The 17,239-nt window shown below is 37.0% G+C and overlaps 1 protein-coding gene across 3 annotated transcripts in view; it reads right to left on the bottom strand.

Annotated features, from left to right (window-relative positions):
• LRFN5 (leucine rich repeat and fibronectin type III domain containing 5) overlaps positions 1-17,030 on the bottom strand; it is a 525,826-nt gene extending 508,796 nt beyond the window's left edge. For all 3 annotated transcript variants that reach the window (XM_069082202.1, XM_069082200.1, XM_069082201.1), the window contains exon 1: positions 15,350-17,030. The gene's annotated coding sequence lies outside the window, so the exon portion shown is untranslated. The remainder of the gene's footprint in view (positions 1-15,349) is intronic.
• Between the last annotated feature and the right edge of the window lie 209 nt (positions 17,031-17,239).

Below are 17,239 nucleotides of genomic sequence, written 5' to 3' on the forward strand. Positions count from 1 at the left end.
GTGGATGGCTCCCTGGACAGAAAGGAGGGTCTTAGTTCCTTTTATCCCCAGTCTCAACCCTGTAGAGGAATAACCAGCAAAGGAAACTCAGACCAAAGGGAAGGTTGCAGTTTGTCTCTCAGAACCTACAGAGCTAATTAGATGATATAGACTAAGTTTAGCAGCAATCTACTGTTGTTCACATCCAAAGTCAAGGCAGGGACTTGCAGAGTGTGGAACAAAGTGGTGAGAGAATGAAGAGGTATAGCAATCAGACTTCGCTCTGGATTAGAAAACCTGAGATCACTAAGAGATTCCAGATCCCAATCTGAGCTTTCCCTGAGATCTTGGAATAACACAACACTCAATAATACAAGAAAAGAACAAAAAGATAAACACTAAATGCCTTCCCAGAAATGTGCAGAATCCAGCCCTAACATTAAGTCTGCAAATAAATAATCCAATCATAAAAATCTCTTATGGTGATAAAAATGCTCAAGGCACAAATCCAGAAGAAAATTCCAAAACACCTACAAGCAAAGCCTCAAAGAAAACCACACCTTGAGTACAAGTTCAACTAGAATTCCTGGAAAAGATGAAGGAAGAGTTCTTTTCAAGAGTTTTGAAAATATTTTTGTCAATGAAATGACAGTGCTGGAGAGAAACATTGGAAATTAGAGTTATGTAGGAAAGATGGTGGAGTTGCAGGAAACAGTGAAGCAAGGAGTTCCCCGTCAAAAATCCTCCAAACAGACCAAAATCTTATGGGGAATTTAAACATCACATTGAGTAATTTTTCTAGCACAGATTAGCATAGAGAAACAGAAACTAAAGATACTGGAGATGGGTTTGGGTGATGTTTAAGCTGGCACAGAGCACTTCAGAGCCTAGGTTGCAAACCAGGGCAAGAGGGGTCCTAGATCCATCCCAAAACACCAATATGGGAACGGGTGTAAAATTGTCAGATTTGTTGCCCACCAACAGTTCTGGGTCACAGATCCATAAGAAACTCGTAACCCACATTTCTATGCCCCAACTGTGCTCAGGCCTTCATACCATACCTAAAAAGGAACAAGTTCATAAGCAAGCAGCATCAGTGTGGCTCAGCCTCAAGGGGTAGATTGGGACATGAAGTCATTGCTACAACCCATTCTAAAGCCAATAGAGGAATAACCAGGAAAAGGAATCCCAAGTCAAAAGGGAGCCTAAAATTCTGAACTGCCTAAGCATTCCAGCTAGCTTACAGTACCTAAGTTTAGAAACAATTTATTGTTGCTCAGACCCAAAATCAGGTCAGGAACTTGCAAACCTCAGACCAGATAGCAGCAATGAAATTTTGTCTTGGATCATAACACTCTGAGAGTGTTATAAGCTTTCATGTCTTAAGCCTGAGTTGTTGCTGAGATCCTGGAATAACAACACTATAAGCCAAGAGAACTGCAATGACCAGTCCATACCTTCCCTACAGAAGTGTACAGAGTGTAGCCTTAAAAATATGAAGTCAGAGAGTAGACTGAAAGAATGAGTAATCAAAAAAAAAAGAATTCCACCATAAGAAGATATTATGATTACAGGGATACTCAAGACTGAAATTGAGGAAGGAATGACTCTAAAACATCTACAAGCAAGGCCTACAGGCAAAACACAGTTTAGAATCAAGTTCAGTGAGAATTCTTGAAGAGATCAAGCTAGAATTTTTGTTTAAGTTTAAAACTGTTTTGGTCAACAAAAAGAAAAGAATAAGTTTAAAAAAGAAATGAGACTAAATTGTACCTTTCAGATCTATGAATAAGGAAAGAATTATGACTAAATAAGAGAAATAGAAGATCATGAGAATAAATATGGATTATTTTCATTACAGAAAGTTAAAAAATTTTGCACAAACAAAACCAGTACAGCTGAGATTAGAAAGAAGGCTGGAAATTGGAGGAAAATATACAGAAAATTTCTCTGATAAAAACCTGATAAACAATTTTCTCAACTTCCCCATTGTTCATTCCATCCATTACAACCCTTCTTTATAACCTGACTAATGTCTAATGTGAAAGTATTTGCAGATCCTATACTTGATTACATGCCACCATGGGAGAGGGGGGGAGAGGAAGGGGAGAAAATGTGAAACTCAAGAGGCTGTGGAATTGAATCTTGTAAACTAAAAGTAAACAAATTAATAAAGACAAAAAAAATTCTCATGTATGTAGGGAACTGATTCAAATTTATAAAAATATATCACTCAAGGGTGGAGCCAGGATGGTGGAGTAGAAGCAGGAAATTCCATGACCTCCCCCACAACCATCTCAAATACCTATAAAATGTGACTCTAAAACAAATTTTAGAGCTACAGAGCCCACAAAGTGAAAGAGAGAAAAAAAATCTCCCACTGATGGCAACCTGGCAGGCCAACAGGAAGGGTTTATCACAGCATGATGGCAGCAAGGTTTTGGCCCCAGGGAGACAGCAGCTGCCAGAGCAGACTTCAGGAGAGTGAATGACTAGCAGCTGTGGCAGTTTCCAGACTTTAAAAGCCATAAACTCCAAATATAAAGTAAAAGGTCAGTCTAGAACTCTATTGGAAAGGAAGAGCACAGTCCGGCCCCTACCCCCAGGACGAGAAGCCAGGGAGGTAGGATGGGTGCAGTGTCTGCCATGTGTCTACCTCAGGAGCTTCTGGCCTACAGATTACATAGGGGAACGAAGCAACCATTCAGAAGGTAATCACTCTCGCTTTGACCTGCCTTGATCTGGGTCTCTTTCTTGGGTGGTGGACCTGGGGTGAGAAACACCAGTTTTCCAGTGTGGTGTCTGCAGAGAGGGCACCCTCCTCAGACCTCTGACAACATTTGTAAAACCCCTAGCAATTTGGGACAAAGCTCTCCTCTCTGGAAGCAGAGTCTACCTGGCACAGAGCTCAAAAGTCAAGTAATTGACTGGCAATATGATCAAGCAGAGGAAGCACACACCATAGAATCCTTTTGGGGGACAAAAAGAACCAAAGCATGGAATGCAAGGAAGACAACGAAGTCAGAAACCCTGTATCAAAATCTTCCAAGAAAAATATGAACTAATTACAGGCCATACAGGAGCTCAAGAAGGATTTTGAAAATCAAGTAAGGGAAGTGGAGGAAAAGTTGGGAAGAGAAATGAGAATGATTCAAGAAAATCATAAAAAGAGTCAACAACCAGACTGAAGAAAACAACACCTTAAAAATAGATTAACTCCAATGACAAAAGAGGCCCAAAAAGTCAATGAGGAGAAGAATGCCTTAAAAAGTAGAATTGTCCAGATGGAAAAGGAATTTCAAAAAGTCACTAAAGAGAAAAATTTCTTCAAAATTAGATTGGAGCAAGTGGATGCTAATGACTTTATGAGAAACCAAGATACTATAAAACAGATCCAAACAAATGAAAAAATAGAAGGCAATGTGAAATATCTCATTGGAAAAACCACTGATCTGGAAATAGATATGAGAGATCATTTAAAAATTATATGGCTACCTGAAAGCCATAATCAAAAAAAATAACCTAGAAATCATCCTTCAAGAAATTCCCAAGGAAAATTGCCCTGATATTTTAGAACTAGAGGGGAAAATAGAAATTAAAGGAATTTGCCAATCACCTCTTAAAAAAGATCCCCAAAAGAAAACTAGAAATATCATAGACAAATTCCAGAGTTCCCAGGCCAAGGAGAAAATATTATAAGCAGCCAGGAAGAAACAATTTGAGTGTTGTGGAAACACAACCAGTATAACACAATATTTAGCAACTTCTACATTAAAGGATCAAAGGGCTTGGAATATGAGATTCCAGAGGTCAAAGGAGCTAGGATTAAAACCGAGTCACCTATCCAGCAAAACTAAGTATAATGTTTCAGGGGAAAATATGGTCATTCTATGAAATAGAGAACTTTCAAGCATTCCTGATGAAAAAAAAAAGAGTTGAATAGAAAACTTGACTTTCAAATACAAGAAGAAAGAGAAGCATGAGAAGGTAAACAGGGAAAATAATCATGAAGAACTTATTAAAATTGAACTATTTACATTGCTACATTGTAAAATGATAATTGTAACACATGAGACTTTTCTCAGTATTAGGATAGTTGATGGGAATATATATACATTTATATATGTATACATATATATATACATTTATATATGTATACATACATATATATTTATATAGGAGGGTATATGTGCATATAAATACATATGTGAGTGTGTGTATATATGTGGATGTACAGGTATACATAGACAGAGGGCACAAGATCAGTTGAAGAGGAAAGGATGGTATCTAAAAAATAAAATTAAAAAAGTGAGAAAGGAATATAATCAGAGGAGATAGGGAGAGATAGAATAGGGTAAATTATATAAAAGAAGTAAGAAAAAAACTGTTACAATGGAAGGGAAGTACAGGAAGGCAAAAGGGTCAACCTTACTCTCATTGAATTTGGCTTAAGGAGGGAATAAAATGCTTACTAAATTGGGTATCTTACCTTACAGGAAAGTAGAGGGGAATGGGAAAAGAGGGGGGAAATTAGAAGGGAGGGCAGATTGGGCGGGGGGAGAGTAGTTAGAAGTACACACTTTTGAAAAGGGAAAGGGTCAAAGTAAAAAATAGAATAAGTGGGAGTGGTATAGGATGGAGGGATAGTCATTCTTTCACAATATACATATTATGGAAATGTGCTGTGCAACTACACATAACCTGTATTGAATTACTTTTTCTCCCAGTAAGGGTGGGTAATGAGAGAAGAAGGGAAAAATCTGGAATCAAAGTTTTAAAATAAAATGTTAAAATACATTATTATTTTTTACATGCAACTGGGAAATAAAATGTGCCAGCACTGGGGTATAGAGGTCTATCTTGCCCTACTAGAAAGTCAGAGGGAGCATGGGGGAGGATAGAGGAGAGAGCAGATTTGGTCAAGGGATATTCAGTACAATCACTATTTTGGAGTGGGGGGGGTAGGGAAGGAACGGGGAGAAAATTTTTAACTCAAAATCTTGAGGAAATGAATGTTAAAAACTAAAAATAAACAAACTAAACAAAAATATATATCATTCCCCTACTGAAAAATGGTCAAAGTATTTGAAAAGGCAGGTTTCAGAAGAAATCAAAGCTATCTATACTCATGTAAAAGTTGTTCTAAATTGCTATTAATTAAAGAAATGCAAATTAAAACAACTCTGAGGTGCCACCTCACACCTATCAGATTGGCTAACATGACAGAAATGGCAAATGACAAATGTTGGAGGTGACATAGGAAAATTGAAACACCAATGCACTGTTGTTGGAGTTGTGAACTGGTTCAACCATGCTAGAGAACAATTTGGAACTGTGCATAATCTTTGGCCCAGCAATAGCACTAATGGGTCTGTACTAAAAAAAAGAGATCAAAAAAGGGGAAAAAAACTTATATGTACAAAAATATTTTTATCAACTTTTGTGGTGACATAGAACTTGAAATTGAGGGGATGTCTATTAATTGGGGAATGGTTGAACAAGCTGTGGTATATCGTTGTGATAGAATACTATTGTGCTCTAAGAAATGATGAAGGGAATGGCTTTGGAAAGACCTTGGAAGATTTACATGAACTTATATAAACTGGTGGAAAGTGAAGTGAGCAGAACCAGAAGAGCAACAATATTGTACTATGATCAACTGTGACTTGTTATTCTGATTAATACAATGATCCAAGGACTTACGACAAAAAACAATGTTATCCACCTTCAGAAAGAGACCTAATGGAGTCTGAGTACAACTTAAAGCATGATCTTTTTACTTTCTTTCTTTTCCTTGCTATTTTTGCAACATTGATAATATGAAAGTATGTTTTGCCTGGTTTCACGGGTATAACTGATATCACATTTTTTTTCCTTCTCCATTAGTGGGAGAGGAGAGAGACAGAGGGACTTCAGAATTCAAAATATAAAAAGAATGCTAAAAATAATTTTTCAAAAGAAATGAGACCTATCAAAGAAAGATTTGAAAAGAGATTTAACAGCTCAGCATAAGAAGTACAAAACCTTGCACAAGAAACAAACCCCTTAAATGTTAGAATTGACCAAATAGAAGTCAAAAATATCATGAGACATTGACCCAGCAATACTACTTCTAGAGTTGTATCCCAAGGAGATCAAAGAAGTGGGAGGAAGACCCATATGTACAGAAATATTTATAGCAGCTCTTTTTGTGGTGGCAAAGAATTGGAAATTAAGGGTATGCCCATCAATTGGGGAATGGCTGAACAAGTTGTGGTAAATGAATGTAATGGAATACTATTGTGCCATAAGAAACGAGAAACAGATGGATTTCATATTTACCTGGAGAGGCTTATACAAACTGATGCTGAGTGAAAAGAGTAGAACCAGAAGAAATTTGTACACAATTACAGACACAACATATGTTTGATGATCAACTTTGATAGACTGGACTGTTCTCAGCAATGCAGGGTTATAAGTCAACCCCAAAAGACTCATGATGGAGAGAGATGTCTACATCCAAAGAAAGAACTAGAAAGAACTGTGTTTGAATGTGATTGAAGCAAACTACCTGCTCTTTTTCTTTTTCTTTTTTGGTTTTATTTCCTCTTTCCCATTGTTCATTCCATCTGATACAATCCTTCTTTATAACCTGACTAATGTCTAATGTGAAAGTATTTACAGATCCTATACTTGATTGTATGCCATCATGGGAAGTGGGGGGAAGAGGAGGGAGGGAGAGAAAATTTGAAACTCAAGGAATTGTGGATCTGAATCTTGTAAACTAAAAGTAAACAAACAAATTAAAGACCAAAAAATTTTAAAAATAAAATTTTTAAATATCATGAGACAAAAAGAAATATTGATATAAAGTCAAAAGCGTGAAAAAATAAGATATATCTAATAGCAAAAACAACTGACCTAGAAAACAGATTTGAGAGAACAAAAATTGAGTGTCATCAGACAGACTACCATGACTAAAAATACCATGACCCAAACAAAGAACATAATATTTAAAGAAATCTTAAAGAACATTGCCAAGCTCTCTTAAAACCAAAGGGTGAAAATGGAAATAGAAACAATCTACCAATCAACTTTTGAAAGAAGTTGCAAAATGAAAATTCTCAGGAATATAATAGCAAAAATCCAGAGTTCCCAGCTTCAGGAATAAATACTGCAAGCAACCAGAAAGAATGAATTCAAGTACCAAGGAGTCATACATTAAGATAATACATGATTTAGCAACTATTGGTGTAAAATATTGGAGAATTTGGAATATGGTATTTCAGAAGGCAAAGGCTTACAGAAAAATGCTTATGGCAAAAAATATTTTACCCAGCAAAACTGAGTATAATCCTATAGAGGAGAAAAATTGATCATTGATGGAAGAGTGCTTCCAATTATTAACGATGAAAAGAACACAGGTGCACAGAAATTTTGAAGTTCAAACAGAGGAATCAAGAAAAACATTAAAAATTATACATGATCAAGCAATCATGAGGAACTAACCAAGGAAAAATTATTTATATTCTTATGTGGAGGTTATATATATTCAATAAAAACTTCTCTCTCCAAAGTAACTAATAATCTCTTACTAGTCTTTTCTTGATCTTCATTCTTTTTTAACTCAGTAGCCTTTGCCACTATCATCCCCTTCTCCTTGATACTCTTTTCTTCTAGATTTTTTAGACTATTTCTCCTGGTTTTCCTACTACTTATTTGACTGATCATTCTCAGTCTTCTCTGCTGGATCTTCATCCAGATCACTATCTCACTTGGTGATCTCATCAGCTCCCATGGATTTAAGTATAATCTTTATGCCAACGATTCTCAGATCCACTTACCTAGTGCTAATGTCTCTAAATGTAAAAGTGGAATCTTTCACCTCCAGTTGTCTATTATACATCTTGTACTTGCTGTCCTATAGGCATCTAAAACTCAAAATGTCCAAAACTGAAATAATCTTTGCCCCGAGGCCCTAGCCTCTTCCTGACTTTCTAATCACAGTCAAACTATCCTTGCAGTCACTGGGGTCACAATCTACATGTCATCCTTGTCTCCTTATTCTTTCTTGCCCTTCATATCCAATTTGTCAAGTTACCCTGATTTTACCTTCATAACAGCACTTGAGAGGAAAAGAAAAAAAATTACATTGGTACAGACCTTTATCACCTCATTCCTGGATATATTACAATATCTATCTGCCAGAACTCTCTCCCCATTCCATTCAACCATTCTGTCAAAACAATCTTCCTAAATTTCAGGTCTTACCATGACACTTTTCTTACTCAGTCAACTCCACTGTCTCTCTAACACCTCTAGTATCAAATTTAATATCCTGAACCTTCTTTTTGGCTTTCAAAATCCTTTGTAACCTTCTTCCTGCCACTTGCCAATCTTCTTACACTTTAACTTCCCACCATATATCACCTCCTTGCTATTTCCCAAACAAGACTCCACCTCCTGATTCCAGGCATTTTCACCAGCTATCCCTCATGTATTGAATGTTCCTCCTCTACCTTTCTGCCTCCTGGCTCCCCAGGTTTCTTCAAGTCCCTGTTAAAATTCCAATTTGTGCAAGAAGCTTTTCCCACTGCTTCTAAGTGCTAGTGTCTTCTTTCTGTTAATAATGACCAATTTATTATATATGTATATTTTATAAATTATTTGTGCATATGTGTTTTCATTTGCCTCTCCCATTAAACTGTAATCTTCTTGAAGCAGCAACATTCTTTGTTTTTCCTTTTATCCTTGGTGCTAGCACAATGTCTGGTACATAGTGGGCACAATAAATATTTATTGACTAACTGGTAAAAAGAATCATACCTGATGGAAAACTTGTGACAGAATTAAATTTTATTCATATACATCTAGTTATAGTTATGTCAAACTACTATCTTGTAATGGTACACATATTTTTAAAAAGAAAAAAATTATAGAAACTCATCCCAAAATAAAAGTTGAGAACAGAAACAACTCTCGTTCCTCAGATAATTCACAAAAACAAAAATAACAAAGAGAAACACCAAAGAGAGAACTTTCTAAAACACCACACATGAAAATGAATACCAAACAAAATAGCAGAGTTATGATAAAATTTTCAAATACCATAAAGCAATTGAACCATCTGAAATACCAGAAGGAATGGAAATGGAATATGGAAGTACACCGCTTAACCCCAGAGACATCTTTAAATAAATCAGTCACACATTCAAAGAGCATAAGAAAGAATGGGTAATTCTAAGAAAATTATGGATTTCAAATTTAAAGCTGGAATGTTTGTCCAACCCCTTCATTTACAGATGAAGAAACAGAGGTCCATAGGTTTAGTGACTTGTACAGTATGACAAAGAAAAGGCACGATGCTTATCCCAGTACCATAAAGGTAAATTTTTCAATCTAGATCCTCTAATTCTATTACCCTTTCTCCTATTCCATGCTGTCCTTTATACCATCAAACAAGAAGCTGAACAAAGCAGAAAATAAGAGGAGTAAATTAAATAAGAATTAAATAGTGAAGAAAAGAATAAGATTAAGGAATAGTGAAAAATGAAAAGAGTAAAGCAACAGACAACATACATACAAAAGTTAGAAGCAAGAGCAGACAACTATGTGAAAACAATCAAACTTAAGTGACAGGCCTGGAAACCATATCATAACACAGAAAGTTTGAAATTATGATATGCCAGAGGAATTAGGGAAAAAAATGTTGTCTATCTCAATCAGCTTCAATAATTCTAAATTAAACATTTCCTAACAGAATTTTAAGACTTGCAAAGTATATTCCCAAAAACTTTAAAAAAGTAAACATATAGTTTAAGTAAGCAAAATTAGCATAATATGTCATTCTTAGGCTATTATGAGTAAAGCATTTTGCAAAACTTAAAACACTCTATAAATGTGTACTAAGTAGTGGTAGTAGTAGTGATGATGGTGGTGGTGGTGGTAGTAGTAGTAGTAGTAGTAGCAGCAGCAGTAGTAGTAGCAGCAGCAGCAGTAGCAGTAGCAGTAGTAGAAGGAGGAGGAGTAATAGTAGAAAAAAGTTTTCAGTATAGGAAATCCCCCCTACCCCTGCAGATTGATAATTGTTCTGAAAACTGCAGTCTTAAAAAGTTGCCTCGGACAGTGAAATGTTAAGTGGCTTCTTTCCTAAAATCCCTCACAGACAATATGTGTCCAACAGGACTTGAACTTAGGTCTTCTTGATACTCCTGTCCTTATTTCACTGCTCCATACTTTTGTATTATCTCTATACATTATAGAGAAAAAGAAACTCAGGATCAAAGAGATGAAGTAATTTACCCACAGGTAAACAACTAGAAACTATAAGTTTAAAGTCTAATGAGTTTTCCTAACTCCTGCCTTATGTTGGGAGTAATCTTTAATTATTGGAAAATGGCACAAATGTGAAAAAAATGTAAACTAAAGAAACATAAAAATAGTCACACATTTGGATTCTTCCAAATAACAGATGAACACATCCATAAGTGAATCCACAAGTTGACCTTGGAAATTATTAAACTATGTACAAAATTTACAAGACTAATAAAAATACATTACATTTGATTCAAACAGACAATGAAAAGAAAACATTGAAATGAGCTCATTATTTCCCCAATGTTCAAAAAAAAGCCAAAGATGTTTTTATTAGCAAATCTTGTTCATATAAGATTTATAACTAACTAGTAGATTACAGTATAAATTACACAATGATTGGTCTTAAAATATGATATGCTTGCTACTGTTTCCATATTGCTTTTTCCAACCACATACTAGTAAAATCCACCAGAACAGGTGTATCAGGAAACAACTAGGAAACTGAACACAACTATCAAACTTCAAGGAGTAATATATGTCAGCTGTGGATTTACACAAAAAAAGGGAAACGATTTTTCACATGTAAACCATACTGTACTTCTTTATCTTAGAATTCCTTTATAACACATGCATATGTTTGTTTTTTGGAAGGGGAAGGCAAGGCAATTGGGATTAGGTGACTTGCCCACACACAGCTATTAAGTGTGTCAAGTGTCTAAGACTGGATTTGAACTCAAGTCCTCCTGACTCCAAGGTCAGTGCCCTAATTACTTATGTGTTTTTCATATAGAGATGTACGTGTAGATGTAGATGATTTCCTATGTGCTTACTATGTGCCAAGGACTGGAGATACAAATACTCCACCCCACTTAAAGTAAGTTATAAAATATTCTGGTTCTGAAAACTTTATCCGGTGATGCCATCTCAAAAGAATCAATAAGAAATATGTATTAATTGTGAACAAGAGTTATATATCTCGATTTAATCAACTGATCAATCAAATATATTTCAATCAGGTGTATCAGGAAGTCTGCTGGAGAAACTTATTCCTACTCAGTGAATTTAAATAAAATAATAGGACAATTTCAAACTTAGATATTCAAGTATCTGGCAGCCAAGTAACTACCCAGAAGAAACTGCCTTGGAGGAAGGAAGAGGAGCTCCAGTTTTCTGTCTATGCATTCCTTGGCCAAATGAATTCTTGTTAACTTTGGAAATTTTAAAGATTCCAACTGCTCAATGGAGTCCTAGCAGTGTTCCTTGAAACAGCAGTAGCTGGTTTAACTATCTATATCAGTTGCTAAAGAGAAACTAGACACACGGGTGAAAGGCAGTTTTAAGGAGCACAGAAGAAAGTAATAACTTTGCCAAGGGGACATTCATAAGTATCTCACAAAAGAAAAGAAAGGCATCCCAGCAAGCTCGCTGGAGTTACCCCTTTGCATTTTCACTTTATGTACTTTACATTTACACTTTATGTACTTGTGAGAGAGTGCATCGGACTGTGGGAGAGGTATATACTATTATAACTATTTCTACAAAAGCATTAGTAAAATATCACTTTCTAAAAGCAAATTAAGTTGGGTTGACTAATTGATATTCACTGATAATCACGAAAGGAAACACAACAATAAGGGCTCATAAGCTAGAACATTAGGAGAAAAAGAAAACAAACAAACAAACAAAAAACAAACAAAAAAATTAATTGCAATAAATCAAAACAACAATTGCAGTAAACAAACATCTCTCATTGTCTTCCAGAATTTTTAGGGAAGAAGTAGCAGCCATACTCTGGGATCCCTACTACCAGTTAAAATTGGAATTTTGGGATAGTTTAGTCCCTGAACATGTGTTGCACAAGCAAGCATGACAGTCCTTGCCCTCAAGGAGTTCACATTCTAATGTAATAAGAAAATACATAACATCTCATAGTATGAAGATAGCACTGAAGTGTAGTGGAAATTTGGATTTGGGCAAGATAAATTGAAAGGTCATCTATCACAGCCCAGAGTATTATCAGGGACTAAGTTCAAATTCCAGTGGGGAAGAGTGGGATGGTGGTCAGAATGTAGGTGGAATGATTTGTATATGTACACAAAAGTATACATATGTAAATGCACTCTCCTATACTCTTCTGACCCCTATAAACCATGGAAGATTCTACTGAGATTCAAGACACCATGGCATCAAATGGTGGAAGAACAAGTAAAAATATTCATATAGAAGTACATAAACACACATACATGCATATGTGTGTATACAACACACATGTATTTTATATATGTGTGTTTATTTTTATAATCTACCAATGGTTGGATAGGGTGCAAAGGGACAATACAGGCCTTAAGACTCATGACTCCATGACTTCAGCCCCCCATGACTCCAGACTTCAATATGCATCAGTAAATGACATCCAAATTCATCTATACACTCAGAATAGGTTACTCTGGTGTTATCCTGCTTAGGTTTCTGAGCATACTTACCCATAATTCTTTCAATCTCTAAACAACAGCAGTGTGGTCAAATTGAAATCACAATGAAAAATTTAACCTGAAGCATGTATGATGAAAATAAAAATGCTTAGGTGGTAATAGAAGTGAATCAGTAAAACTATGCTCCAAGTTTGCATAGATCTAAATAAGAAATCTTTTTTCTTTAGACACACTACAGAGAGACTTTGACATAGACAGCATATTTTTTTCTTCACCCCATTTTCCAGATGGACTGGTCAGTTTTCCAAGATACAAAATCTGTTCTTTCTGATTTTACTATCTGTGGTGACTAATTTGGAGATTATAGATATATTCTGATTTGGTATATTAAGTATAATATAGAAGAAGTAACATTGTCATGGAGTCAGAGACCTGGTAAAATTAGGGTTTGTTTGTTTTTTTTTAATTGCAGTAAAATTGCATCTTTTCTACTTATGACCTTGGGGACTCTAGGCCACACTTTTCTCATCTGGAAAATGAGAAGGTTGGACCAGATGACCCTTTAAGGCTTATTTCAACTCAAAAGTTCTATGAAATTTCTTGGTGCCACCCCACTTTCCTCTCTACCTTTCCCTTCGGGAGCACAACCCTATTGTAATCAGAAAATTCTCTTTTTCTTTTGAAGAAAATCATCTCAGGTTCCCTCTACTAGTTAACCCTTTCAAGGGGCTAGAGTAGAAATACAAAATCAAACCTTATTTTAGGACTGCTCACCATTTCTGCTTATTAGAGTACAGAAAGGAAAGATTTCATGTATTTATTCCAGCTGAAAAGAAAACCATAAAAATATAAGTAACCAGAGCAACTCCAAAAGAAAGCAGGGAAGTAGCAGTAGAAATGTAACAATCTGCTCTCTACTTCAGGTTTTAAGTCTTAAAAATTCTGTTAATTGAGGATTTAGGGAGTATCGTCACCAGCTTTTGCTCCAGATTGTTAAATATTCATGTTTAAAGGAAGAGAGGAGAATAACTGAGATACAGAACAGATACAGAAACTATGTAGCCTAGAATCTTTAGAGAAGAATACAGGACACAGCTGCAAGAAGGCAGCTGTACCCTACCTTCTCTTCTTGGAATCTGGCATGTAAGCCAGGATATGCCTTGCAGTTTGTCAGTGGACCTGCTGAGTTTTCCAGCCTTAGGAAGTTGTCAGAACCACTAAGGTAGCAACAAAACCCCATCCCCAAGGAAAACTGCATAAATAGCACTATAGCACCACCAATCTATGAGAGTTACAGCAGCGGTCCAATGGAAACAGGATCCACAGCAGCACTAAAAGCAGCAACCATTCCATAGTCTGTAAATGCCATCATATGGATTATCTATAAAAACACAGCATGCTGGGTGAATGTAGGCTGCCACCAGTATGCCTGAGCAGAGGCTTTAACAAAAGGAAAACCAGAGGAGCAGTTCGAGACACAACTCTATCCACAGCAAAGAGCTCTGAACAGGCCTGGCCAGATCTTTGGCTCTAGTTAGTCAGCCAGCTTGGAGATAGAGATAAATGAATATTACTCTGCTGAATTATTTAGACGACTGTCTTCACTACTGAATAAAACATTGATGAGGTTACTTTTGAAGTGCTTTATCTTGGTAATCGTATTGCCCAAAAGGAGCTGGTGTGATTTTCAGGTGGAGCCTGCCTGGGAGGGTGGGGGAAGGGGAAAGAGAAGAGAATGGAGGGGGATGGAGACAAAATTATGGGGGGGAAAAGAAAGAAGGGATTTTTGTAAATCAACAAATATGGATCCACCTCTGCCAACCCTAGACACAACATGTTAATCCTATTTAAGCAAAACTTACCTGCTCCATGAAAATTATTAGGTGCCTTGAACCATCAAAATAAAAAACAGCTTTTATCCATTACCAAATCTACTGATCTAATACTATTTGAGAAGAAAGGAGTATACTAAATCCTCATGTATAAATATATGCTTTCTTTCTGTACATACCTCCTATATATCTCATAAACATATCCTATTTTAAAACTCTAATACCCTTCCATGAAAAACAAGTTACAACAAAATTCAATTTCAAATAAAAATGTTCAGATAATTTTCAACTAAAAGAGATTTTGTCAAGCTCTTCTACACATACACATCCTGAGAAAAACATACATACCTCCCACCCAGGCAACAGAGGTAGCTAAGTGTTAAAGGGTTATTGGCAGAAATAGGGCAAAAATCAAACACCTCATTGATGCTGTCCCCATCTACATATTTTTATTTAAAAACTGATCATGGCATCCATATCTTCAAAATCGAATTAGCTTGCCCTAAATCAAAGCACCCAATTTTAATCTTTTGCAGTTTCAACATGCTTAGCTCTCTAAAACAGCGTTTAGGGTGGAGCTTAACTGTCTTCCCTTTGCTTTCGCAGATAGGTTAAGTGTTCATGTATAGATTTTATTTTCAATGTAACAGAAATTATTATATTGGTATATAATAAATGTCTCTCTTGAGCATCCCAGCCATTCCTAACAAATCTCAAAACATTAATAAATAAAGTAGCCTGCAATGCAGATAAGAAACTGGAAACAAAATCATACGGGAAAATTGGTAAAGGTAGTGGTTTTCTTATTACCTGGTGCCTCTAGGGGGGAAAGAGGATCGTAATAGTACTTTCTCTCCTTGGGTACAAAAACAGCAAAGTGATTCCAGGTGATTTTCAGCGTTTTCCTCGGGTATTGCTGGTCAATCCTCTGTCCTTTGCCATAGCTCAGCATCCGCATCCTAAGGAAGGGAAAGGACTGCAGCTGTCTCTGCCGCCGACGCCCGCCGCTGCAGCAGCCGCCTGCTGCTGCCTCTGCTGCCTTCAGGTTGGGTTGGGTGTAATCCGGACAGATAGCCCCAAGGAAAGAAGCGGTTCAGCATTTAGGGAGCAGGCCAAGAAGGGCGGCTGCACAAGCACACACACACACACACACACACACACACACACGTACGCACGCAAACACACACTCGCATGCACATACACATTCACAGAGGCGCGCGCACACACTCTCACATACACTCATACACACAGGCGCGTTCACGGAACACAGAACTGCATAGAGGAGGGAGGGAGGAAACGCTGCTGTTCCTCTACACAATCCTCTTCCGTGCACATACAGGACCACAGCAGAATCGAGTGTATAGAATACCTAACATTTTGGTCACGTTTCTTTCTAGTAGGAGGCCAAACCACGTAATCCTGGGGCCAGGGACATTTGGGGGACGGGAGATGGAAAAGAGAACTGTGTATAACTGTTCATAAAAAGCAGTTTTGAATGCAATATTCAAGATCTCCGGTTTAAAATGGCTGAACTTCTGGCAGCAATTTCTGCTAAAAGCAATACACTTCTTTCTAAATAAACCATGTAAGCAGAAAACAAACTGGGTCAAAAGACCTTGCGATATAACTGTACTGTGTTCAAGCCTCCGTATACAACGGTCAGCTCACACACCCATAGCTCCTCAGAAGATGCCAGAGTCTGTGAACGCCAAAAGGGTGTAGATATCATTCTCTGATTTTCCCCATAATCCAAACATTTGTCGGAATCGTCGATTTAAAGTATTTGTTTTGCAGCAGTTCAATAAGCAATATCTATAGATAGGTACACACACAAAAAGATTTTCTAGTAATAGGTTCAGAAAATAGAAGATAAACGGAAACTAAAAAATATTAAACAGCTGATTTAGAGAAACTGAAGGTCAGGCAAAGGGAAGTCTTAAGATTTCTTTTCTTCCTTTTATATAATTCCGAAAGGTTTTTCTTGTCTGCTCCACTCTGGTCCAATTGTATTTTCATTTTTTTCTGATATAACTGACCTTTCAAAATAAGTGGGTTGGGCTCATAACTCTAAATTCTCAAAAGGATCCCTCGTGATCTGTCTACAGAGAAGTCATTCACATCCTCCAAGAAAAGAAAGGGAAAAAAAATGCCCAAACCTCCGATCTGTCTGCACCAATTCGCCACCTTCCCACACTCAGCCTACACACAGCGCCTCTCCTGCTTTCTCCCGTTCCTAAAGCGAATCGTTGTCTAAAGTGGAGCTTCCCCAGCCTTTGGAGAAGAAGAAAGCTTGCTGTAAGATGCTCGCTTTAGTTTCCTCTGCTACGGTGGACTTCCGAGCCATCCTCCTCCCTGTGGCGCATTCAAGCAGCTGCAGCTTTAGCAGGCTGAGCCAGAAGAGCTGTGCTTCTCTCTGCAGCATGAAGGCGGTTTTGCAGACTGATGGCTCTACAATTAAGAGCCCCAGCACAGTCCCAGAAGTCGCTATCTTCTCTGCAGTAAAGGAGGTGAAGCAAGTGACCAAGTGGTGGAAATGGGAGGAGTAAAATCAAATCTCAACTGCATTAGCCCTTCTTTAGTTTGTGCCCCTCCTTTCTTCCTCCCAACCCCATGCTGGGAGTGTTAAAATTGCCAAATTCTAGTCTCTAAATCGCCAGAAGGGAGTTGTGTGAAAGTATTGGTGCGTCGTTTAGAGAGGAT

This window comes from Petaurus breviceps, unplaced genomic scaffold, assembly GCF_028583685.1.
Source record: "Petaurus breviceps papuanus isolate PSGF00001 unplaced genomic scaffold, PetGlider_PUasm1.0 164, whole genome shotgun sequence".
Classification (NCBI taxonomy): domain Eukaryota; kingdom Metazoa; phylum Chordata; class Mammalia; order Diprotodontia; family Petauridae; genus Petaurus; species Petaurus breviceps.